We start from the raw sequence: 25761 nt of genomic DNA on the forward strand, positions 1-25761 counted from the left end.
TTGGTGGTGGCAGGTGCTAGGAAGAAAAATAAAACAGGGCAGGCGGTGGGAGTACATTAAACAGCAAATCAGAGACAGCTTCTCTTATAAGGTACCATTTGAGAGAAACACAAATGAAGTGAAGGAGGGAGTCGCACAGAGAGAGCTAGGAGCAAGAACTTTCTAAGAAAGAATATCCACGCGCAGGATAATTGCCTCCTAGAGAATAGGCAAGGAGGCCAAGGTAGGCTGGAAGAGACAAGACCAGGGAATTCACCAGAAAGAGAGCATCATGCTTTGGAAACCAAGATAAAAACTTTGAATTTTATTCTGAGTGAGATGGGAAAGCACTGGATGTTCTGAACAGATCAGGATCTCACTGCCTTTGGCATGGAGAAAAAAACTGTAGAAGGGCAAGGGCAGAGACCAGTTAGGGAGCAAGCGCAAAAACCCAGGCAAGAGATGATGAGGACCTGGATCTGGACGACAGCAAAGGAAGCGGTAAGAAGTGTGTGAATCCTGGAAATGTTTTTATGTTAAAGCCAACAGGATTTATTGGTGGCTTGTAGGTTGGGTGTTAAGAAAAATTATGCAAAAATTGGAAATAAGGCAAAAAGTGGATGGAAAATGCTTTCAATGTTTTATGGGGGCAAAGGACCAACTAAATGTTATCTAGGTGCATGTACTTTGGATTAAAAGTCCTAGGCTTAGTGGAGTTATGTGCTAACTTGTAGACTTCTGTCCAGTAGAGGTACAAATAATTCCTGGCTAGTGGAAAAGATAATCCCCAAAATTATATAATATTAATCAGTTTTATACCTAACCCAGCAACCTTTTCCTAATATTTCTTATTTAGTGTGCTCATAAGTACATCTTACTGGTTCCCTCATCAATATGTCTTTGACTCGTGTTCATTTTATACCTGCATGAGAGCCATGGTTTTTACTTTGGAAAATTGTACTTTAATGTGAGTTAGAGAAAACATCAAGGATGATGCCATGGTTATTGTCTGAGCATTCAAAAGAATGTAGTTACCATTCTCTGAGTTGGGAAAGTATGGCAATGGAAAAGTAGCATTTAAATTTCTATAGTGGAGTCATTCAATAGGCAGTCAGATATTGAGGTGAGATGTCCAGGCTGAAGAAATAAATTTGGGAGAGATCATATTCGAAGGTATGGAATGCTTGAGATTACCTAAGCATGAGTGTAAACAGAAGAAAAGAAATGTCCAAGGACTGGTCCCTGGGGCACACCGATGCTTCAAGATTTAGACCAGGAGAAGGAGCCAGCAAAGGGCACTGATAAGGAGCAGCCACAAGGGTAGAAGAAAAATTGATGGAGTGATATTCCAGAGGCCAAGGGAAGAAAATGTTCCAAGAAGGAGGTTGATAAATTGTGTCAAAAGATGCCGATAAGATTCAGTAAGATAGGGCTAGAAATTGGCCTTTGCTTTGACAACTTGAAGACCTTAAACAGAACAGTTTGGATCCATAATGAAGACAAATGTCAGACTGATGCAGTGGCATAAAGAGAAACAGTCAACAACACAAATATAAATGATAGAATGAATAAATTGGGGTAGAGTCATACAGTAAGATATTACACAGGAATATAAGTGGACAAACTAGAGGTACGAATAAGAACATAGGGGATCTTATGATCATAATATTGAGCAAAACAGCAAGACACAAGAGTACCTACTGCATGATTTCATGTATTAAATATTAAAAACTAAATAGAATAAAATAATACTATTTATGGATGCCTACATTGGTAGTCAAACTATAAATAAAAGCAAGAAAATAATTACCATGAAAGTCAAGATGGTGGTTCCCTCTTGGGAAGAGGAAAAAGAACGTGACTAAGAATTCATGGAGGCTACTGGATGCTGACAACGTTCTGTTTCTTGTCTTAGGTGATGATTATAGGAGTGGTCCCCTTATAATCATTCATAGACAATTATTCATCTATATTACATTTTCAGCAGTTTTTACATATACATATTGTGTATATTTCACAATAAAATAATTTTTAAGTGTGAATAGAAAGTATAGGATGTAGGATTTAGACAATCTTTTCAAGAAGTTTCTCAGTAAAGGGAGGGAGGGAGAGAAATGGGGCAATGCCTGGAAAAAGATGTGAGTTCAGTGGGAGACAGTGGCACATTTGCAGGCTCATGGGAATTATCCTGTAGTGAAGGAAAATTGATGACTTAGAGAGAAGGAACAATGTAGGAGTGAAGTGTTTGAGTAAGTAACAGGAAAACACAAGTGGAAGTTGACTTTAGGTGAGAGGACTAGTAGTTCATACATATAACAAGAACGAAGGTATTCATCGGGAGAGATGCTGGACATCTGGCAAACAATGATGGCAGCAGGTAGAAGGCTGTCTTGATTGCTCCTATTTTCTCAGTCTTATAAGAAATAAGTCATTGCCTGATATTGTAGAGAAGTAGGAAGTGTTGAAGGTTTGAAGAGAAAGGAAAGGTGTGAAATCGTTATCTCAGGGGCAGTGGAAAATGAGATGTCTAAGGAAAGGCCCAAGATGATTGTCTATCAGGCAGTAAGCACTAAGGTCCCACCTGAGGTTGGTGGTCAAGAATTTAATGGAAGATGGTTGGTGACGTTGTATGTTTTTCTCTGGCAACACTGAGCTATGTAGATATGAACACTGAGTAGTTTAAGAATTGGATTTAAGTAGCAGTGGCATTTTGCTGGGCAATGTTGTCTGGGAAGAAACTAGCAAAGGAGTTCAATTCAAAGAAATGTTTGTAATGGTAAACTACAGAATTCAGGGTTGGTAAAGGGGTGAGTGACAGTGACAAGGTGGTAGAGTCAAAGAATTGGAGGTCCTGGTGGTGTTAAAGAGTGGAAACCACATCAGGCAAAAAAATATGTATATATAGATTAATGTTGAGTTAATATTTGTGGTCAAATTCTGATTTAGAAATATAAAAGTTAGAAAATAGCTTTGTACCCTTTCTCACGAGTTCCCTCATCCTCTTCAAACCTTCTTCCACTTTTTCCATCCATCCCTCCCTGAAGCAGAGTGAATTGAATAGGAAGGGAAATGCATCCTGGTTGGTTAGTGGGTAGGGTGGTGGTGTATAAAGGAAAGAAAGAGAGAAGGAAAAAGTTTCCCATTAAAATGAGTTCCTGGGGCCAGCCCGGTGGCGTAGTGGTCAAGTTCTCACACTCTGCTTCAGTGGCCCGGGGTTCACAGGTTCAGATCCCAGGCGCAGACCTAGCACTGCTCATCAAGCCACGTTGTGGCAGCGTCCCACATAAAATACAGGATGATTGTCACAGATGTTAGCTCAGTGACGGTCTTCCTCACAAAAGAAAAAAAAGGAGTTCCTGCATCTCCATGGACTCAGACTAAAACTGTTCATCCTGTGGAGGCGTAAGAGGAGCGATTTCTCCCAGGCAGCATTTAAACCACGATCGTTGCCCTTTCTGGGTGCGCAGTAAGACTTTCTTTCTTCTGATTCCCCACAGCACCTAGCACAGGCTCATTATCATTAATAGCTTATTAACCAACAAAGGGCAGAACGCAGAAGGAGAAAGTTTTGCTGAGGTCATTTTCTTATTAACAAAATTGTGCTCCTTCTGCAATTTGTTAAAACAAGGTCCAGAAATAGGGTCTAGAATTTCCAATTACGGCACAAACTCACTCCTCTTAAACTCCGTATTCTCAAATAATTTCTTTAGAAAGTGATGTCTTAGAGATAAGAAAACGAGGTGCATACATTTGTCCTACTAAATAATGTAAGCACTATATATAGGAGTTCTGTGGAATTCTTTCTAACGTTGCTATTAAAAAAAATTACCTACTAGCTAATATTTTAAACCTTATACTTGAAGGGCCACAGAATATCACCATTTAGGAAACTGTGTAAAATTATTAGTGTATCAGGCAATGAAAATATTGACAAAATCAGAGATAGAATTAGCCTATACGTGGTCATGAGTGAAGACGATTCTTTAGGAGACAAGTGTATCTTTAGGGTGAAAAATGTGGAGGGAAAGAACGATTCCATATTTGATGTCTTAAATTTTAGCTGACTTTTCTTATTTCTACAGAGCAATCCTGTCTAATTGGGAACAGTACATCAACAGGAGAGCAAACAGCTGGAACAGGGGCCCCACTCTTCCCCGGGCAGATCCACATCACTTGGAGCGATGTCCCAAGGTGTGCTTAGGCCTGAATTTCCATTCTCTTGGTTATTCTTTCCACACTGAATTATACAGTAGCCCATTTCTAGAGACTCTCTAGGGTCAAATTTTGCTTCACAGATGTGGGTGGGGGGAACTGGATAGGTTGCCCTTTCTCCGAGGGCGCTGTCTCTCATAGCCCCTGAAAGATGATTACCCACACTGCTGAGTGCATCTTGAACAGCAGCTCTGCGAGCTGAGCATCAAGCCCCTGAGAAAGAAAGAAGACTAAAGGCCAAATGCTGAGGACCATGTCGCGAGCCGCGTGCTTGACAGCAGACAAGCAGGCAAAAGTCTGAAGCCAAGCTGCAGCCAGCTAACGTTTCCGTGGAGCCCAGAGCTCCCCAAAGGGCCCTGCTAGACCTTGTGTTAGTAATAGCATATGGGGAAAAAACTTGTTACAAAGTTAGAAAAATAACGAAAGTTGCTCTTATAACAATCTACTTGTAAAAATTCAGAGAATTGCATTTTATTCCTCTTAGAAAAATACCACAAGAGTATCAAAGAATTAGAAAAGAAAAAGAAAAAGGAAAAATAATTTCATAACCTGCCACAAGAGATACATGTGTATTTTTTAACAAAATGGGGTTAACAGCAATATCCCGTCCTGTTTTTGTCATTTAATATATTTAGAATGGCATTTTAAAGTGTCATTCTTCTTTGTTTTTTAAAGATTGGCACCTGAGCTAACAACTGTTGCCAACCTTCTTTTTTTTTTCCTGCTTTTTCTCTCCAAATCCCTCCAGTACATAGTTGTATATTTTAGTTGTGGGTCCTTCTAGTTGTGGCATGTGGGATGCCACCTCAGTGTGGCCTGATGAGCGGTGCCATGTCCGCACCCAGGATCTGAACCAGTTAAACCCTGGGCCGCTGAAGCAGAATGCGTGAACTTAACCACTTGGCTAAGGGGTGGGCCCCCTAAAATATCATTCTTACATTCATCTAAAACACAAACTATGGACTGGGCGAAAATATTTGCAAACCATCTATCTGATAAGGGGTTACTATCTGAAGTACATAGGGAACTCATACAAATCAATAGCAAAAAAAAAAACCCAATCTAATTTAAAAATGAGCAAAAATTTGAATAGATGTTTTTCCAAAGAAGATATCAAATGGCCAACAGGTACTTGAAAAGATGCTCAACATCACTAATCATCAGTGAAATGGAAACCAAAACCACAACGAGATATCGCTTCATGCCAATTAAATTGAGTATTATCAAAAAGAGACAACAAGTGGAGGGTGTGAACTTTGAGCACTGTTAGTAAGAATGTAAATTGATGTAGCCCTGCAGAAAACAGTATGGAGGTTCCACAAAAAAAATTAAAGATAGAACTACCATATGATCCAGCAATCTCACTTCTAGGTATATATCCAAAGGAAATGAAACCCCTGTCTAGAAGAGATAGCTACATCCCGTGTTCATTGCAGCATTATTTACATTGTCCAAGACATAGAAACAACCTAAGTGTTCATCGAGAGATGAGCGCGTAAAGAAAATGTGATATAGTTTCAAATCAGAAGATACTGCTCTTTACATTCATTCATTCTCCTTTAGTCAAAAGAATCAATATTTATTACAGTGTAGTTATTGTTTTACAATTTAGAATTTTATAATACAGTGAATTTATCTGAGTACTTTTTTGATATTTGCTAATTTCTAAATTGTTACAAACCAGAAGACCTCACTTACAGCTCTATATAATCCATCGTATTGTATGCTTTCCCCTTAAAGCAATGTTTAGGATTGAGCTTCCTTCTTTCCTTTTCATTTATTTCTTCTGTCCGCTTCTACAGCCTCCAACAGCCAGCTGATCCAACATCACGTCAGCACCTCCAACCTACTTCACTGATGGGAAAAGAAACTTCTTCAAAATTCTTCAATAAAACCCATGTTGACTTTTAATATCAAATAATTAATATAACATCTGTTCTTTTATTTACTGAAAAGGTACTATATGCTAGTTATCTTATAAAACTCACTATAAAACATTGATAAAACCATTCTCACTAGACACTTGAAAAATTAAAGCGAAGAGAATTAATTTCCTTATGGTTACATAGCTAACAAGTTTCAAAACCGGGGTTCAGAACATTTGTATTTGTTTTAAAAATTATAGTTATTAAGTATTGAGTGCTTACAAAAGAAAAATGAGTATAATAAAATTGATAGCCATTCATTTTGAAACACTCTTGGTCTCCTGTCTTATCCCATCCTCTTTCTCCTACAGTCAGAGAAATTCAGGGGGAATCAGAATCCTAAATACGGTGTTTATCATTCCTTTCCCTTTGTTTTTGCTTTTATCACATATGTTAGATTTCCCAAACTATGTATTATTTAGTCTTTCAAAGATTTGTATTTTATATAGGTAGGATTTTATATGTATTATTCTGTAGTTTGATTTTTTTGAACATGTGATCCTGTCATTCATTGATGTTATTTTGTATATATTTCATTATTAGTTCAGGCCTGAATTATATTCCATTCTATGGATATATATCAAAAATGTACCCATGGTATTTTGGATAAATTTGTGGTGTTTCTCAGGATTTGTTTTTTCAAACTGTGTTATGAAGATTCTTACATATGTTTTCTGGTGTACGGATGTTCTCTATAGCATTGGCTTTCATACTTTTGACTCTAGAAAATATTTTATTTAGCAATCATATATAAACATATTTTGTAGTGTAAAAAAAAAGAAAATATGATATAAATATATACAATGGAATATCATTCACACATAAGAAAGAAGGAAATCCTGCCTTTTTCCACAACAGGGTTGGACCTTGAGGGTATTATGCTAAGAGAAATGTCAGTAGAGAAAGACTAATACTGTATGATATCACTTATGTATGAGATCTAAAAAAGCTAAACTCAAAGAAATAGAGAATAGAATGGTTGCTTCCAGGCACTGAGAGGAGAAGAAATGGGGAGACGTTGGTCAAACAGGACAAAGATGGATAAGTTCTGGGAATCTAACGTACAGCATGGTGACTAGAGTTAAGAATATTGTATTGTACACTTGGAAGTTGCTAAGAGAGTAAATCTTTAAAGTTACTACCGCAAAAAGTAAGTGGTAATGATGTGAGGGGATAGAGATGTTGACTAACCTTATAGTGGTACTCATTTTGCAATATATGTATGCACCAAATCATCATATTGTAGACCTTAAACATATATGTTATGTCAATACTCTCTCAATAAAGCTGGGAAAAATAAAGTATCATTCTTCTATAACATTACATCTTAATACTGAATGAACCAAGGTAGTCTATTTCATCAGTACCCTATGGTTAGATATTTAGGTTGTTTCATTGTTGTCGCATACATTTGTGATGACTTCCAATACCAACACCCCGAGTTAGGCCAGACCTAACAGGTGAGGGGCACAGTCCTCCACGAGACTGCCCTCACTTCAGACACCAGCTGCAAGTTAAGGGGTCTCCAGGCCACTCTCACTTCTGACCAGCCGGCTACAAATTCAGGAGTTCCCATTCTCCCCTCAGGTTCCCTAATTCCCTAGAATGACTTACGGCACTCAGGAAAGCACTATACTTATTATCACAGTTTTATTATAGCAAAAAATTAAAATCAGAACCAGCAAAAAGGAGAGTCAAATCTGGGAGAGTTTCCAAACTTGAGACTTCTGTCATCCTCAGGGTCACCTTACCTTCCTGGCACATCAGTGTGTGACAGTGTGACAATACACAGGTATTGCTGATCGGGGAAGCTCACCCGAGTTTTACTGGGATTTCATTACGTAGGCATGATTGCTTGAATGACTGGTCATGGTATTAGACTCCATCTCCATCGTAGGAGGTGGAGCTCATCTCATGAGGCTCAAAGTCCTAACCATTGAAATATGTGGTTGATCTTGCTGACTTGGCCAGCCACCATCCTGAGTCATCGCATTAGCAAAAACTATCTAGGGTCCCACCATGAATAGCAAACACTCCTATCACTCAGGAAATTACAACAATTTTGACATTACCTTCAAAAATCCAGGGACGACAGCCTGCCAAATTCTTTATTATATAGCACCTCAAGTAGAAAATTGAGTTTATCCTATTCCTCCATTCATAGCTCATTATCCCCAACCAATGTCTGCAAAACTTCTTTTGTTTTTATTTTTATTTTATGCCTAATTCATTGTCCATCTCCCTTTTCCATGCACTCACTCTCATTTGTCTGTTATGTATACTAATATATATCTTCATCATTATAAAATACATAGTGTTCAATTTATACGTCATTGTATTAAAGAGTCTATTCTCAAACCTTACTCGAACATTGTTTTATGGCTGCTCATATGGCTGTTTACGTATCTAATTAACAGCTTCTAATTACTGTGTTGTATTCTATAGTTTTCATCCATTTCTATTTACTTATCTATTCCTGGAGTCATAGATAATCTAGGTTGCTTCTAATTCCGTTTCTACAAACAATGTGGGCTGAACACATTCCTATGTGTCCCTTTAAGGATTTCTGCAAGAGTATCTCTGGAGTATACAGCCATGAATGAGATTGAGAACACAGGTTTTTGCAATCCCAATAAATCTAACCAGATTGGACTCCAGAACACCTGACCCAATGGTGTAGGAAGGTCCCTATTTCATGATATACTTGATAATCCTTATTGTTATTCAATTTTCTAAGTTATACAACTTGACAGGTGCAAAGTGGTATTTCACCATTATTGTTATTTGTATGTTTCGGTTACTAGCGAATTGAAATATCTCTACATATTTTTTTTTTTGGTGAGGAATATTTGTCCTGAGCTAACATCTGTGCCAATCTTCCTCTGTTTTGCATGTGGGATGCCTCCACAGCATGGCTGATGAGCAGAGTAGGTCCGCACCCAGGATCCGAAACCGCAAACCTGGTCCACCGAAGCAGAGCTCACGGATTTTAACCACTCGGCCACAGGGCCCGCCCCACTTCATATTCTTGTTAGCCATTTACTTTCCTCCTTTTGTGAATTGCCGATCATATCCTTTGCCCATTTTTTGACTGAGTTTACTGTCTTCTTGCTTAGCAGACACTTCTTGGTATATTTTATGTATTTACCTCTTGCAGTTCTTAGACTTTACTAATACATTTTTCCGATCTACAACCATCTGTTAATTCTGTTTAAAGCATTTTTATTGAACAGAGATCTTTAATTTAACATAGTCAAATCAACTATTTTTTCTTCTTGTAATTTGTGCTTTGCAGTCTCGTGTAAGAAGTCCTTCCTCACTTCAAGGTTACTAAAGTATTCTGTGATGTTTTCTTCTATTAATTTCATAACTTTCTTTTTTCACATTTAGGTCTTTTATCCATATGAAGTGCACTTTACTATATGATGTAAGAAAGGGGTTCAAACTTTCTGCCCATACAGTGTGCCAGTTTTCCCGATACTGACTTCTAAATAATTTGGTCTTCCCCATTGGTTTGAGTTGCCCCCTTTGCATATCAATTCCCATATATACGAGTCTGCTCTGAATCCTCTAGTCTGCTTCTTGGTCTATTTTATCCAGCTCTGTGCCTGTACTATATTATTAAGGTGTTTTATTAACTGAGGGTGAGTCATGACAGATTTATACTTCTTCAAATCATTCTCCCACAGACGTTTGATTCATCATTTTGTTGTAGGTTATTTTGCTATTTTAAGTGACATATATTGTCTACTGTATTTTCTAGCTAGTTATTGTTCTTCTTATTTTTGCCATAAGAGAAGGCTATTGATTTTTGTTAGCTGATCTTGTATTCAGCAAGCTTGGTCAATTTTCTCATTAGAACTAATAACTTGCCTATTGATCTCCTGGGTTGTCTACATAGCTGATCATATCACCAGCAAATAATGACAGTTTTATCTCTTTCCTTTCAAACTTTATGCCTCTAATTTTTCCTTTCCAATTTTATATCACTGGCATTGCTATAATAAACATCCTGAAAGCTAAATGCTTGAGCACAATCTCATTTTTTTTCATAGGATACATTCAAAGAAGTCAATTTTCTGGGTCAGAGAATTTATTTTTAAGCTTTTTAAAATATATTGTTATAATTTATACAATAAATTTATATAGAAACATTGTCCCATCAATGGTGTAATAATTTGATCATATTGTGAAATGCTCACAAATATCTGGGATTATCTATCTTTAACTTTTCTAATTTGAAAATGTTAAAAGGCATCTCCTTTTAATTTGCTTTTTTATTATTAAAACAGTTGAATTTATTTTCGGGCATCAGGTATAGAATGAGTGCAATGTAGTAGATCAGAAAATATATTTGTTTTCCATTTGTTAAAACTTTATTAAGATATTGAACAAGACAGTTAACATATACAAATGCTCTCTTGTTTACACTCAATTTTCCATTCTCTAAATGCATAAAATATTCTTCATCCATGCCTTCAATTTACTGACTATCTGCTTTGTAGAAGGCATGGTATTAGTGGTATAGTTATGGACCATACAGCTTAAAAATCATGATCCTTGTTATAAAGGAACTTCCAGTCCAGTAGGAAAAATAAGAGACAGACATAAATAGTTACAACAGATGATAGAAAGTGGTGTGTATCATAGGACTCTCATGAATAAGTTCTATGTGATATTGAAAGAGGTAGGTAACATGAAAGGAGAGGATTTTAAAGAACTCAATGGGCAGTGGAGGACAGTTGAAAATTTTTGAGTAGAGAAAGGAAGCGATTCCAGTTAATTTAACAGATTTTGATCTGCTGGTGGGATTTTGGATGGATTGGGGAAGGTCAAAAAAGTGGCCTTAAGACATAGGTAAATTTGACAGGATTCAGCCTTGGTTGAATTTAGGGGCCTAAATAATAGGGAATGGCTCCTAATTTTTTAGTTTGGACTATTGGGAAGATAGAGGAGTTATTAACACAAATGGGTTAGAAACCTAGAGAAAGAGTGATCTGGTCTGAGAGATGGAAAAATAATATATTTGATATGTAGCCGCAAACTGGAAGTGTGGGTGGGTGGGTGTGTGTGTATGTGTGTGCACTCTCACACATACCTGTGTATCTAGTTCAGTGGGACTAAAGATATAGATTTAGGAGTCACCTGCATAAAGCTGAAAGTAAAAATCCTTTTACCAAGATCTCCCAGAGAGAGAAGATAGAGCAAGAAAATGAAAGAGAGTTAAGGTAGTGATTTCTTACAGGCTTACAAGTACAAGATTGGCCAAGGAATAAGACCCACCAGGGAGGCAGGAGGAAGACTCAAAGTTGGGTGGTCGTGAAAACCAAGGGGGAGGAGAGGCAGGGTTTAGTCAAAAGGACTGAATGCTACAAATGGTTCATGGAGAGTGAGAACCAAGAACAGACTTTGATCTGATGCTTAGTGGAAATCAGTGACCTTCAGAGGAGTAAATCCAGTGCAGTGCTAGGTCCTGAAGCTAGAAAGAATTCATCAGGCACAAGAAAGAGCAAGCAATGATTGTCAAGCATTCTATCTAGTAGCATGGTGACGAAAACATGATGAGACATAAGATAGTACCCCGAGAGTTATGGAAAAAGGCTTGTTAGGGGAAGGGAAACCTGACGTGCCATGTTTGTAGGCAGAGTAAATGGAACCTGTGAAGGGGAAAAGGTTAAAGATACAAAAGAAAAGGCATAATTAATGGCACAAAGCCTTTAAGGATGTAGACGGTATTGGCATCAAGATGCAAGAGAAGGATTCATTTCAGAAAGGAGGAGGGAAGCATTCCATTCAGAGGAGAGAAATTTTTTGCATAAGTCATTTTTCACAAATAGGACTAAACTATTTTTAACGTGTAAAGGGATCAACTAAATTGTAACCCGCAGAATTTGAGACAGAGCATCCTCCAATTGGTCCATCCTCCTCTCAGATGTATTAGTAAATAGTAGACTATAAAAGTGTGCATGGCAAAAGAAGCCTTCCTGATAACAGAATGGTGATTTTTCCCTTCTATTAGTATCATTTGCATTTATAATGTTATTATCTGCTACACATTTGTGTCAGGGGCTGGCTAGTGAATGATTCGTGTTACCTCCTTCCACAACTCCAAGTTATAAACCAAGTCCAAAAGACCTAACTGCAGGCCCTGACCAGTGACTGAGAGAGTCCCGTCACTGCCTACCTTGCAAATTGCCCCTGATTACAAAACTAGCCACCACATGCTGCTGTTCCCTGAGGCTCTTTCTTTGTGATAGCCCACACATCCTTTGTTGTAACCTGTAATCCTGAAGGATCAATATTTGACCTCATACTCTGTATCAGTTAATGATCTGCCCAGTTGTGACACCAAAGATGAGAAAAGCCATGTGACCACACTATGCTATTATTCTCGACAAGCATACACAAAATACTCCACTTTGTAGAAGGTGAAGGGGATAGGTAGTCAACTATTGCAACTCACATAATTAACGCAGTCCAATCAGCGGAAAGAGTGAGTTTGCTTGCTAATATGACTGAAGGAGGAGTGGGTGGAGGCAACTGGGGCATTAACAAGGGGGGCAGATCCCTCTTTGGGGCACTCTGGGGATTCTGAGTTAGCAAAGGAGACAATGCCAGGCATAGTGCCCAGAATATGAACCCAGTACATGTAAGAAAGGACTAGATGACCACCATGGAGAAAGCGAAATACTGAAAGGTTCGAGGCTATTGCCAGTCTTTATAAAAGATATGCTTTCACTTACATAAGTTGATAAACTTGAACTTTAATCATTCTGTTGGAAAGTAATATGAGGTAACAATTCACTAGGCCTGTGGTTTGTAAATTTAAAAATACTCAGTAATCGAATAGTATATCCGCCTTCCATATCTCTTTGAAATGTTGTGAGATTTTGTGCTTTTCCTTAACTTAAGCTTGGCATGCTCTCAGACATTTCACATTCACGAGACAAAGCTTCCTGTTTCTTACCTGAGTACATCTGGAAGAAGAGCAGATGGTACCATACCTTCAACTGCTTTTAAACTCTTGCTTGATTTATAACATAAAACTTGTCTTGGCTTTAAATGCTGCTCCTTCTTCTGGCCTCCCTTCTGCTTCTTTAGTCTCTATTTCTTATTGCCTTGCACTGCATCGTGAATACTAAAATCTGTGATTCAATGAGACAATTGCAAAATGTAGAAGTCATAGAAACTTCAGAAGAATTATAATAAAATGTTACTAGAAGTTATTCCTGTGCTGTGGGGTTATTGATAATTTACTTTCTTCTTTGTACTTCTATATACTCACCTTCTTTATACTTATTTGATATTCCTTGAAATATTCACAAAACAATGTATTCTTTTTATAAGAAAAAACAATACTATTTATATTTTGATAAATGTGATTAATTGTAAACTGTTTGTACCTGAACCATTTATTTTTTTCTGCGTAATGCTATGGAAGCAGTTGTGAATAAAGCTAGAATAAGCTGAAACTTTTTTTTTTAGATTTTATTTTTCCTTTTTCTCCCCAAAGCCCCCTGGTACATAGTTTTATATTTTTAGTTGTGGGTCCTTCCAGTTGTGGCATGTGGGACGCTGCCTCAGCGTGGCCTAGATGAGCAGTGCCATGTCCGCGCCCAGGATCCGAACTGGCGAAACCCTGGGCAGCCGAAGTGGAGCGTGCGAGCTTAACCACTCGGCCACAGGGCCAGTCCCTAAACAGAAACTTAATCCCCACTTTTAAGATTCATAAAACATTGTCTCCCTTTTGTAATTAATTTAAATATATGTATGTGTGTGATTATACAAACATTTATTTACACATTTCCTGATTCCAAATGGAATTGGAGGTAAAAAAAAAAACAAACAAATTTTGCTGACTCCTGAGATTTAAGATAAACAATTTTACTCACCTAAAGCAAACTGAATTCCAAACCATTCATTTCTCACACTAATGTTTTTGCAACCCCGTTAACCTTCTTTTGATTTTATTTTTCTAGTGTGGGAAGTATTGTGATCATCATTCTGACTTCAAGAAAAAAAGACATTCAGTCAAAGCAACCCTGCTCTGACTGATTCAAACTACTGCCGATTTTCTTACTGTAAAATTTATCTTAATTTTAAAAATACGTTTAAATAACAGAATAAGCACTTTTTGTGAAAGACTGAGAATATTGAGTTCTTCTCCCCCATATCATTCTTTGGAAACATAGTATCTAAGAACTAGGAAGTGTCGGTTTAGAAAGCTCCTTGCATAGAAGCACACCCCACTTCCTGCCAAGTCCACTCAGTTGGGGCATTTCCTGTTCTTGTGCTATTCAACTCTTTCTGGAGACTGAGCTTACAGGTTTTATTCCTTACATTGTATTTTAAGAGAAATGTGTATATCAACGTTACTGCACACTGAGAAGTAACCTAAGGGGGAAACTGTCCTGATAGGATGAATGTTGGAAAGTCTTTATCTTTTAGGAAAAAGAATGGCTCAAAGGAGTCAACTTGGCAGAGAAAGAGAGTAGATGATGATAAATCAATTCTATATCATCCCCCGGAAAGCCATGACTCTGACCACCTCACAAGATCATCGTGAAGACAGAATGAGAATTTAGGTGAAGCATTTTGTTAACTTGAAAGTGCCGTTCAAATTGTATTGTTCTTCCTGTGTCACTTACATTGGTGCAGTGTCTGGAGCAGTGCAAAAATAGACCAGTTGCCTGACAATCCAAGTTAAATGTTTTCTTAAGCGGAGTAAATTAATCACAATTAGAAATATACTGGTTGTAAAATTCATTATTTCAAAATTAGAATTCAAGCGATGTGTTACAAGTGAGCTGATAAAAAGACATTAACCTGATTTTTTTTTTTTTCAGGAAACTGTGTAGTTCAGAGGGAAAAATCATGTGATAATGTGACTAATTTCTGGTACTTTTCCGTCTTACGACTCTAGGTTGTTCCACTTCGCCACTGAACTTAATGGTTTGTTTGTTTCTCTTCTACCATTTGTACTTGATGTTTGTTATTCAGATTGCATTTTTAATCATCATATGGCATTCATAGTTGACAGACATTAATATAATATTCATCCATTATTTTATTTTAATATTAGCATTATAATAAACGTGCTTAAATTGAAAGCAACACATGCAGTTTTCCAGGTACAAGTTTTAAAGGTGTGGAACTGTTCACAGCTCCCATGGACAAGAGCAGTGCTGATTACAGATCATTCAAACAAATGTTCTTTGATTTGGCTGTTATAACCGCGCCTGTCTCTGCTAAGGGGGGGAAATAAAGAAGTGATATAATTCCCTATGTGTTGAAACCTTTTAGCTGGGAACAGCTTTTTAATGGCTTTTTTTGCAGTCAGCAAGAAATGTACATTTATTCAACTGAAAGCAACAATGATGATAAGGAGAAAAAAAATGTTTCCAACTCTTGTTTCTCTACATGATTTTCAAGATGGTTTTGTGAAGTTTCATTTACAGTCTCTAACAAAGCAAATCAAGAGATATCTATACCATCTGTATCAGGCACAATAAAAAGAAATAAAATGACTACATCAGATGATATAGCACTGTATCTGCCCAGACAGGGCCTATTTCATTCCTAATCATAAGAATTGGCTGGTAAATGTTAGGTATTTATTCACCTTTGGGAAAAAAAATCTTCCCAGTTCAACTGAAACATAATAAGTCACCTAATGATCACAGCCTTTGTAACAAAAGAACTGCAGGATGTTGCAAATACGTCAGCTCAGAACAAGGGAAAACATTACCTCGCTCATCTGCAAGATGGCTTCTCTCTAATTAGACCGCTGCAAGAATCTCCAGCGAGGTCGCACCTCCGTCACAATGTCGGGGGATGTTGGAAAGCAGTGCGCTGATTGTCAAATTTAGGAGTCTCCAGAGGTTACATGGATATTGACTATAATAGGATTTAACATCTTTTCTTGAGTGGGCGCTCTACGAAAGACAAAATTGAGCTTGTACAACACATTTACGGGGGAGTTACATTTTAATAGGAATTGGGTTTTAAAGGAGGCAAGTAAGACAAAAATTTGGTAGAGTCAGCATTAGCAGTGAAAAGCCGTTATGTTGTCCTAAAATCTCCAGAACTTAGATCCTTATCAAGTCAAAGGCCAAGAATTATTTCCTCCTGTTTCCCTTTGCCTTTTAGTTGTGGCCTCCCCTTGGATAGTGGAGATTAGTCTAATTTGAACCAGGGAAAATCCTCTCTCCTGTTTTTGCGGAGCTTCTGTGATTGAACTCATGGAATTCATGAATAGAATATTATTGCACTGTCCTGAACCTTAGTGCACTATGCTGAATATTTAAGTATGTCGTTTCTCCTTTAATCTTCAATACTACATTTTGTGATAGGCATTAATGATCTCATTTTTAGATGAGGAAACTGAGGCTAACAAAAGTTTTGTGACTTGCCGGGAAGTGGCAAAGTTTGAATTCAAACCCCGTTGATTCCATAGCTGGTGACCTTTATATGAAACTCTTACCAACCCCTAGAAATACAAGGATGTATTTAAAGTATGGCTGCAATTATAATATTAATAATAGAGCTGAACCTGGTTGGGTATTTGAATAATTTTTTGAATGCTGCATTAAAGGTCTCCATTAAATCTCAGAACCTCCAGGTTAGAATAAACATTAATGGTTTGGGGTTCTCCAGGCTGGTTCATCTAACCCCCTTAATCGCTCTTCTCAGGAAGCCCTCTTCAGCTCCAACTAGAGTATAGCTAACACATACTTGCTCATTGATTATTGCCTTCAGCTCCCTCTTTCTTTAAACAAATATGCAAACTACTTGTATAAGAATCTTCCGAAAATACCTTCTCATCATATCATTGACCTCTTCAAAAACTTTCACTAACTCCCTATTTTCAGTCTCATCAAGCTAAGCTCTTCACCTTTGGTTTCAGAGCTCTCTGTCATTGGAAAGCATCTATCCATTCAAACTTATTTCACATTTCAATTTCTCATACACTCCCACCACTGTAGTCAAAATTTCCCCGTTTGTTTCTTTTCCACCCCAGTTTTTACCTAAAAATGTCAATAGAATACCAAAAATACTTAAGCAGTTTGTAGTTTTTTTCATGCTCCCACCCCTGCATCAGCCTTCCTACACAGACAAGCATAGGTTTGATAGTAACTTTAGATCAGTTGTGGTAAACGAAGAAACTACATATATTTTGCAATTATATCTGTGTTGTTTTAACTTTCTGTCTCCTTTACACTTCTGTTCAGTGTTCTCTTCATTATCCATACCCTGTACTTACTCAAAATCTCCAACTACCATTGAAGGTTTATCCGTCACTGACATCTCATCTCAAGTCCATATTCCTCCACGCAGCCTCCTGTGACCACGGCAGTCTTCTTATATTTCTCTTTTATGAACTCCCACATGAATGCCTCTTATCACTTCAGGAACTTGAATATGTCCAATACTTTTATCCCTAACATCACCTGGAAAAATTCTGAGCATCTGAATATCATCAACTGATTAAAACCTATAAGAAAAAATTCCCATGGAAACAATAAAGGAAAAATTTAGACTGAAACATTTAATCAATGTTATGAAAATAAAAATATTATTAGAACAGGATAAAAATAAATATGGAGGCCAGAGCTGCCCAATAGAAATAGGAGGTGGGCCATACATACAGTTTAAGATTTTATAGTACTCAACTTTTACAGAGTAAGAAGAAGTTGTATTCGTCTTCTATTGCTGCTATAACAAATTAGCACATATTTAGTGGCTTAAAACAACATAAATTTATTTTCTTACAGTTCCAAAGTTCAGAAATCTGAAATGAATCTCACAGGGCTAAAATCAAGCTGTCGACAGGGCTGTATCCTCCTGGAAACTCTGAGGGAAAATCGGTTTCCTTGTGTTTTCAGCTTCTAGAGGCCCCCTGCATTCCTTGGTTCAGGGCCTCTTTCTCATATCACTCCAGCTTCTTGCTTCTATGGGGGATCAAAATTGGGCACCCCAAAATGTGTCTCTTTGGCTTTATTATTTTTAAAAACAAAACGCTCTGAAGGAAACTTTGACTTTCCCCCAATAGCCTAAAAGAAATTTAAGATAGAAGATCTGTCCCCAGGACAAACCATCACCATAGATAACTCCAGGTATCGTAGACTGTGAGGGTCCTTGCTAAGCCCATTCTTGTCTACCAAACATTTGCTTTTCCATTTCCATGTGAAATGTCTTCTTTCCCTTTGAAGCCCCAAACCACTACCCCCAACATCCACCTTTGTCTTTAGCTGAAGATGGTATTTAAGGTGACAGCTTCAGCCATTCCAGAGAGTTACCCGGTTTTCCTGAGTTTCTCCCATGTAGACATGTTATAAAGCTTTGTTTAATTTTCTCCTGTTATTCTGTCTTATGTCAATTTAATTCTTAGACCAGCAAGAAGGACCTAGAGGGTAGAGGAATTCTCTTCCTCCCCTACACTTCCATGGTCACATCTCTTGCTACTCACTGTGATCTCCTGCTGCCTTCTTATAAGGACCCTTGAGATTATATCAGGCCCACTGGGAAAATCTAGGGTAATCTCCCCGTCTCAAGATCCTTAACTTAATCACATTGGCAAAGTCCCTTTTCCCATATAAGGTCATGTTCATGTGTCCCTGAAATTAGGAGTTACATCTTTGGGAGCAATTATTCAACCTACCACAGAAACAAACTTAATAAAAATAATATATGTTGTTTAACCCAATATATACAGAATAGTATTATTTCAATTTGTAATCAATATAAAAAAATTACACTGCCTTTGCTTTAAAATTTGAGTTGATTAAAATTAAATAAAATTTGAGCTTGTTCTGATGGCCTACTGGTTAAAGTTCAGGGCACTCTGCTTGAGTCGTCCAGGTTTGGTTACTGGGCCTGGAACCATGCCACTCATCCATCAGTAGCCATGCTGTGATGGCAGCTCACATAAAAGAACTGGAAGGACTTACGACTAGAATATACAACTATGTACTGGGGCTTTAAGGAGGAAAAAAAAAATAAAGTTTGAAGTTCACTTCCTCAGTGACATTATCCATATTTCAAATGCTCAATAGTCACATGTGACTAATGGCTCCCATACATTGAAGATCAATACTTTCTATCTGTGAAGGTTAGGGAATTGTGAAATTAGAGGAAGCACAGCCCATGTAAGACTGCCTTCACTTTTGATGCCAACACAAAGTTGAGGGTCTCCTCTGAACCACAGTGAGATTCAATTATTCACCAAAATGACTCACAGAGCTCACTGACCCTTGTTATATTCATGGTTATGGTTTATTACAGAAATTTATACCAGGCAGGGGAAGAAGTTCATAGGGAGAATCCAGGGAAGTACCAAATGCAGAGATTTCACTGTCCTCTCCCTGTGAAGACACGGGCAGCGGTGATTTCCCAAAATCCATATGTGACAATACACATGGAGTATTGCCAGCTAAGGAAGATCAGTAGAGCCTCAGGGTCCAGACATTTTATTGGGGCTTCATCACATAGGCATGATTGATTGCCCACATGGCTGATTTCAGTCTTTAGAGCCTCCAGAGGTCAACTGATACCACATAATCCAAAGCCTTCACCCTACATCACATCGTTAGTGCGGTTCAGAACCCCGACCCTATATCACATTGTTACTAGCTGGCTGGCTCAAGACCCCCAGGCAGGTGAAGAGACTCCTAGGAGTCATGACATTCCAAGGGTTTAGAGATTACCTCCTAGAAGCTTCGGGCAAGGACAAAACCACTTTTTTGGTCTAGGTTAAATTCTTTACTACATACTCTCCAGTACCTAATTTGATGAGACTTTATTTACTGAATTGACTATTTGGACATCATATAGAAACGGCCAATCAACATCTGTCATCTGTTATTTCAACAGATAGCCAAGTATCAAATGAATACTTATACTTCACAGTTACCTCATATTTTAGTTCAAATACTAAAGAATCTTCCCTTTAAGTAATTTAGGGATGTCTGAGTAAATCTGTTACCCTGAGTCATTTCTTTGCTTCTGTTTGTCAAAGTGAATGATTCACACCCCATAGACATAAAATATGTACCATTATTGATCTAATTAACAAATCAGTGCCCCATTTTTTACTTGCGACCCTCTATTTTCAATTCAAATCAGAGATTAAAAACGTAACATTGCTGCTACCTAGCTATGATTACCCAAATGGTCCCTGCATGGCTGAAGGTTTCTCATAACTCAGGATTTTCAGCAAGAGCATCTCTAGTGTCCTTGGATCAGGAGGACCCTTTTGAAATAGTTCACTTGGAAATTCCAAATTTCATAAAGTTTCAGAGCTGAAAGGAAACTTAAGTTCATATATAAGTAATCAAATTGAGACACAAAGTTATGAGATGATTATCTAAGGCAACATGATGAGTAAGTGGCCAGAATACAACATCACCCTTAGTCTTCTAATTCCTAGTCCAGTGTGTGTGTGTGTGTGTGTGTGTGTGTGTGTGTATACATGTGTTTCTTTGTGCTACATCATGACACCTTCTGAATGTATGTTACGGTGTGGATACTAGTAAAGCTATAGGCACCAACTTGCATGTCAACTTGTAATGGATGAAACACTGTTGAAAAAGATTCTCTGGCTGCCTCTTGTTTCAGAAGCAAAGGGTAGTATAATTAATGAGCAATGCCATGGGACTGGGGAGGGGAGGAATGGCCAAATTTTTGCTACATTTGCCATCCTCAATGTAATCAGTATAACCCTGAGGTAGTGCTAAAACATCAGTTATTATCACAATTTGCTTCTGCCTTGGGACACTGTCTTTCTAGGCCTCAGAATTCTCATACAAGGAGGAAAACTACAATGATCGGTGTGTCTTCTGGTTTTAAAATGTGGAAATAATCACCTGGTGCATGGGACAAAATTATGTTTTCGCTGTGTTAAATAAAAAGAGAGGGAAAAATAATTTTTTCTTTTTTCCACTAATAATAATGATGACATCTTATAAGTAACATATTATTTTAAAAATATCTTTTCAAAAGAAATATAGCTATAGCCTATTTACTGAGTGAATCACCCATTACACAAGTCAATTCTTTCAATACTCACAATAACTTTATGAAAAATGTGAGAACTTATTTCCAAGATAATCCACCACCAAATTCCCGCCTCCATGTAGGCTTATGGTGTTCCTTCATTGAGAGAAAGAGTCTATTGTTCTCCTCCCTTTGAGTCTGGGCTGGCCTGGATGACTTGCTTGAACAATAAAATGTAGTGGAAGTGCCATTCTGAAACTTCCAAGGCTGGATCATAAGAAGCCTTGTAGCTTTTACCAGGGCATCATGGAAGGCTCCCTCGGGAGTGAGTCAGTCACCCTGGAGTAGATCTGACTGCCTCCTTGGGACTGCCATGTTGTGAGGAAATCCAAGCAAACCATGTGGAGAGGCTGCATGGAGAGAGTGGCTGAGCCCCAGCTGTTCTGGCTCTCCTCGCCCCAGCACCAGACACATGAGTGAAGAAGCCATCTTGGACGCACCCCCAGCAGATGTTACATGAAGAACAACAAGGGCATCCAGAGAACAGCCAGAACAAAGGCCCCAGATGTATGGTCCCAGACATACCATCCCGGCCACCTCCCGCCATTCGAGCTTCCACAGCTGTGGCCCTAGGCATCATGGAGCCTAATTTCTGCCTAAATTCCTGAACCTCAAAATAGAAAGAATAATGCAATGATTATTGTTTTACACTACTAACTTTAGGCTGGTTTCCTACACAGCAATACACTAACCAGAACAAAGAAGATATTATTAGTCCATTTCACAGATGAGGCAACTGAGACTCAGAGAGGTTAATTTATTTCCCCAAGAATACAAAGCCAGTAAGTGGTAGAGCTTGGATTTAAAACTAGATCTAGACTAATTCTGTGGCCTATGGTCTTAACTATTATGCCAACCTTTCTTCATTTTCAGTTAAACCTTAAAAAAACATCTGTGAAGGAGTAGAATCTATTATTTGCAGATGTAAATTGAAGTGCTAAAAGTTTCAAAGACTTACCCAGAAGTCATATCCAGTTTGTGGCAGAACCAGAACTGAACTCTGATCTCCTTACTCTAGCCTCAGTGTTTTCCTTTTTTTCTTTCTTTTTTTTCTATTATAAAATATCTCACTGTCTTGCCAGGTAAGCACATATATTTATACCATCTTTTCTGCATGCAACCATTAAAAATTTGCTCAATCTTGGGCTGGCCCCGTGGCCGAGTGGTTAAGTTCGCACGCTCCACTGAAGGGGGCCCAGTGTTTCATTGGTTCAAATCCTGGGTGCGGACATGGCACTGCTCATCAAACCACGCTGAGGCAGCGCGCCACATGCCACAACTAGAAGGACCCACAAGGAAGAATATACAACTATGTACCGGGGGGCTTTGGAGAGAAAACGGAAAAAATAAAATCTTAAAAAAAAAAAGTTTACTCAATCTCACAGATCTGAGATCCCACAAAATTCACACAAATACAGAAAATCAGATTAGTTCCTTAAGTGAACTAATTTCAGAACCAGCGTTTGGAGAAGTAATAGGAGATGAGCATTTAAAATAGGTAATACTTCTGCCTTAACTAAAGACTCATAATAGAAATGTCTGAAGTGCTAGTCAGAAGGGAGTTACACTAATCCAGGTGAGATGAATTTATTCAAAAAGGGTAAAAGGTAAATTCTAGCAATGTCTGAAGCAATTGGAAGACACTGGAAAACAAAAATATTAGGTACCTTTTTCAAATGGCAGTTGAGATTAAGCAGCATTCTATTATAAATGAACAATAACCATAGGGTAGTTTTTCATAAGGTAAGTCTATATATTTATTAAGTTATTTTAAAACCTACTTATATTGCACAGAATTAAATTTGCCTACAAAGAAGGAATTCTCTGGTTTTGGGAGAAATTTTATATAAAGACCTCAAACAATACTTGTTACATAGCAGGCAGTCCTTGTACATATTTGTGGAATTGTTTAAATGCTATAGATCAGAACAGTTTGAATTGTTCCCTGGAAAGAATTAAGTAAAAAGTAAGATTTTCACACAAAGGAAGCTGTTCTTTTACACCCGTTGAGCAGGATCTGTGTGGCCTATTCATAACCAATTCATAACCAATTGATCAACCCACAGAGCCCTCTTGGGGTGGAGCTGTTGAGAACCACAATCTCCTCCCATGAGCATCTCTGTTCTCTTCGCACCAGCAACACTGGACCTATTTGCGTTCCTCAAATGTACCAGCCAGGGTCCTGCTCCTACACTGGCTATTTCCTCTGCCTAGAATCCTCTTTCCCCAGATGTTCACCTGGGTCACTCCCTTAGGGGTGCAACTTTCTGCTCAAATGTCTCCTCCTCAGAGAGGTCTCCACACCTACCTGAAATGCAACCACTCGTTCCCTTACTTTGCCTAATTTTTCTCAACAATCCTTGCCTGTTCCTGACGCTATTTTACATACTTATTTCTTTGTCTATTTATTGTACATCTCTGCCACTGGGATTAAGTTCCATAAAAGCATGGGCATTGTTGTTCTTGCTCACTGCTTTATGGGGAGACATCTAGAACAGTTCTGAGCACAGAGGGGTGCTCTTTAATATTGGTTAAATGACTAAATGGATTCCATCAGGAGATAAGGTAGCAAGGGGAAGCAACATTCCTGACAAAAATCTGTGATGAATCCTTACCTGTAGAATCTTGTGTTTGGAAAGGAAGATGGTACTCTGAGATACTCAGATTTACAATACAGAATTTACAACCTAGTAAAGAGGGCCTGCCCCGGCATCCATTTAAAACAAGAAATCAATCCCCTGCATAGGAATTTCACCCAATGCCCTTTGCATGATTCACAAAACCACCGAGTGCCAATCGAGCCATTTTGAACAAAGTAAACTAAATCAAATAAAAATTAAATGCAAACATCAATATACTGTTAAATTTAAAATACTGTTAAAACTTAAAAGAATGGAAATAGCTTAAAATTAGCATGAAAATTAAGCAAAAACAGCTAAACTGAGTTGTTAAATAGGGTCATTAAGGAGACAAAGTACCACTCAGGCTATTTTCTAACCAAATAACAATTTGTTAATATAAGCACATTGGCTGCAAATTAATTCCCTGTAATGTAGAATGGGCACCATTTTCATTCTCTTCACTGATGCAAACATCTACCCTCTAAAGGCTAGCTGAAAGGAAAACAGAAGAAAGAGAAACACATTTTTGTTGTTGTGGGAATCCTTGATTGAGACTTAATATTATAAATTATGATGCTTTCCTTTTCGTTGTTTTGTAAAGTCAAGTCAATCTTATCATAAACGGGAAACATCATAGAGTCAGAGTTTTCCCCTGTGTATTACTGTGGGGTTGACCTTGTCACTGTGGCCATTAATAGCAATCTGTATTTCATCTAATCTACTCTTGAGAATTCCTAGTCATGGGACCTTAGTGACCTTTTCTCAGTGAATTATTCCAAAATCTAATCAGTCCTATGTTTAGAAATACTTTCCTAATATCTAATCTGATAGTCTAGTTTCAGGCTGTTGTACCTTGTACAAAAGGAAATTGAAGAATTCCTTATCCTGTTCATTGTTATCACCTCCCAAGTGTCTGTGAATCTATCATGACCATTTATACAGCCTATTCTCTAAAGAGAATGGCCAAATAATGTCCCCTTAACCTCACTGTGAAGACCATGCCCTGCAAATCCCCTGTCACCCTTCTACCTGTGCTCTAGATTCCATCTCTCTAAAGAGCTAGAGTCCCTGTGCATTTTTTGTTTTTTTTTGAGGAAGATTAGCCCTGAGCTAACTACTGCCATCCTCCTCTTTTTGCTGAGGAAGACTGGCCCTGAGCTAACATCCATGCCCATCTTCCTCTGCTTTATATGTGAGACGCCTACCACAGCATGGCTTTTGTCAAGCAGAGCCATGTCTGCACCCGGGATCCGAACTGGCCAACCCCAGGCTGCTGAGAAGCAGAATGTGTGAACTTAACCGCTGCACCACTGGGCCAGCCCCTAAATTCTTTTGTTTTTTTTAAAGATTGTCACCTGAGCTAACATCTATTGCCAATCTTCCTTTTTTTGTTTCTTTCTTCTCTCTGAAGCCCCCAGTGCATAGTTGTGTATTCTCGTTGTAGGTCCCTCTGGTTGTGCTAGGTGGGACGCCGCCTCAGCATGGCTTGACAAGCAGTGCCATGTCCTCATGCCAGGAGGGTGGTACACTCCAACTCCACGGGGACAGAAGCTCCTGTACTTGGGATCCTTCTGGACCACACCCTGTATATCTCTTCATCTGGTTGTTCATCTATATTCTCTATTATATCCTTTATAATAAACTGCTAAGTGTGTTTCCTTGAGTTCTGTGAGTCTTTCTAGCAAATTATGGACTCAAAAAGGGGGGTGGGGGGCCCCAATTTACAGCCGATCAAAAGTACAAGTAATAACCTGGGATTTGAGATTGGCATCTGAGTGGGGACCGTCTTGTGGGACTGAACTCTTACCTGTGGGATCTGCGCCTAACTTCAGGTAGAGAGTGCCAGAACTGAGTTGAATTGTAGGACACCCAGCTGGTGTTGGAGAATTGGGCAGTATGGGGAAAACACACACATCTGGTGTCAAGAGTATTCAGTGTGGCGGTATAGGAAAACAGAGAACTTTTCCCTA

The sequence above is a fragment of the Equus przewalskii genome, chromosome 15 (assembly GCF_037783145.1).
Source record: "Equus przewalskii isolate Varuska chromosome 15, EquPr2, whole genome shotgun sequence".
Taxonomy (NCBI): Eukaryota; Metazoa; Chordata; class Mammalia; order Perissodactyla; family Equidae; genus Equus; species Equus przewalskii.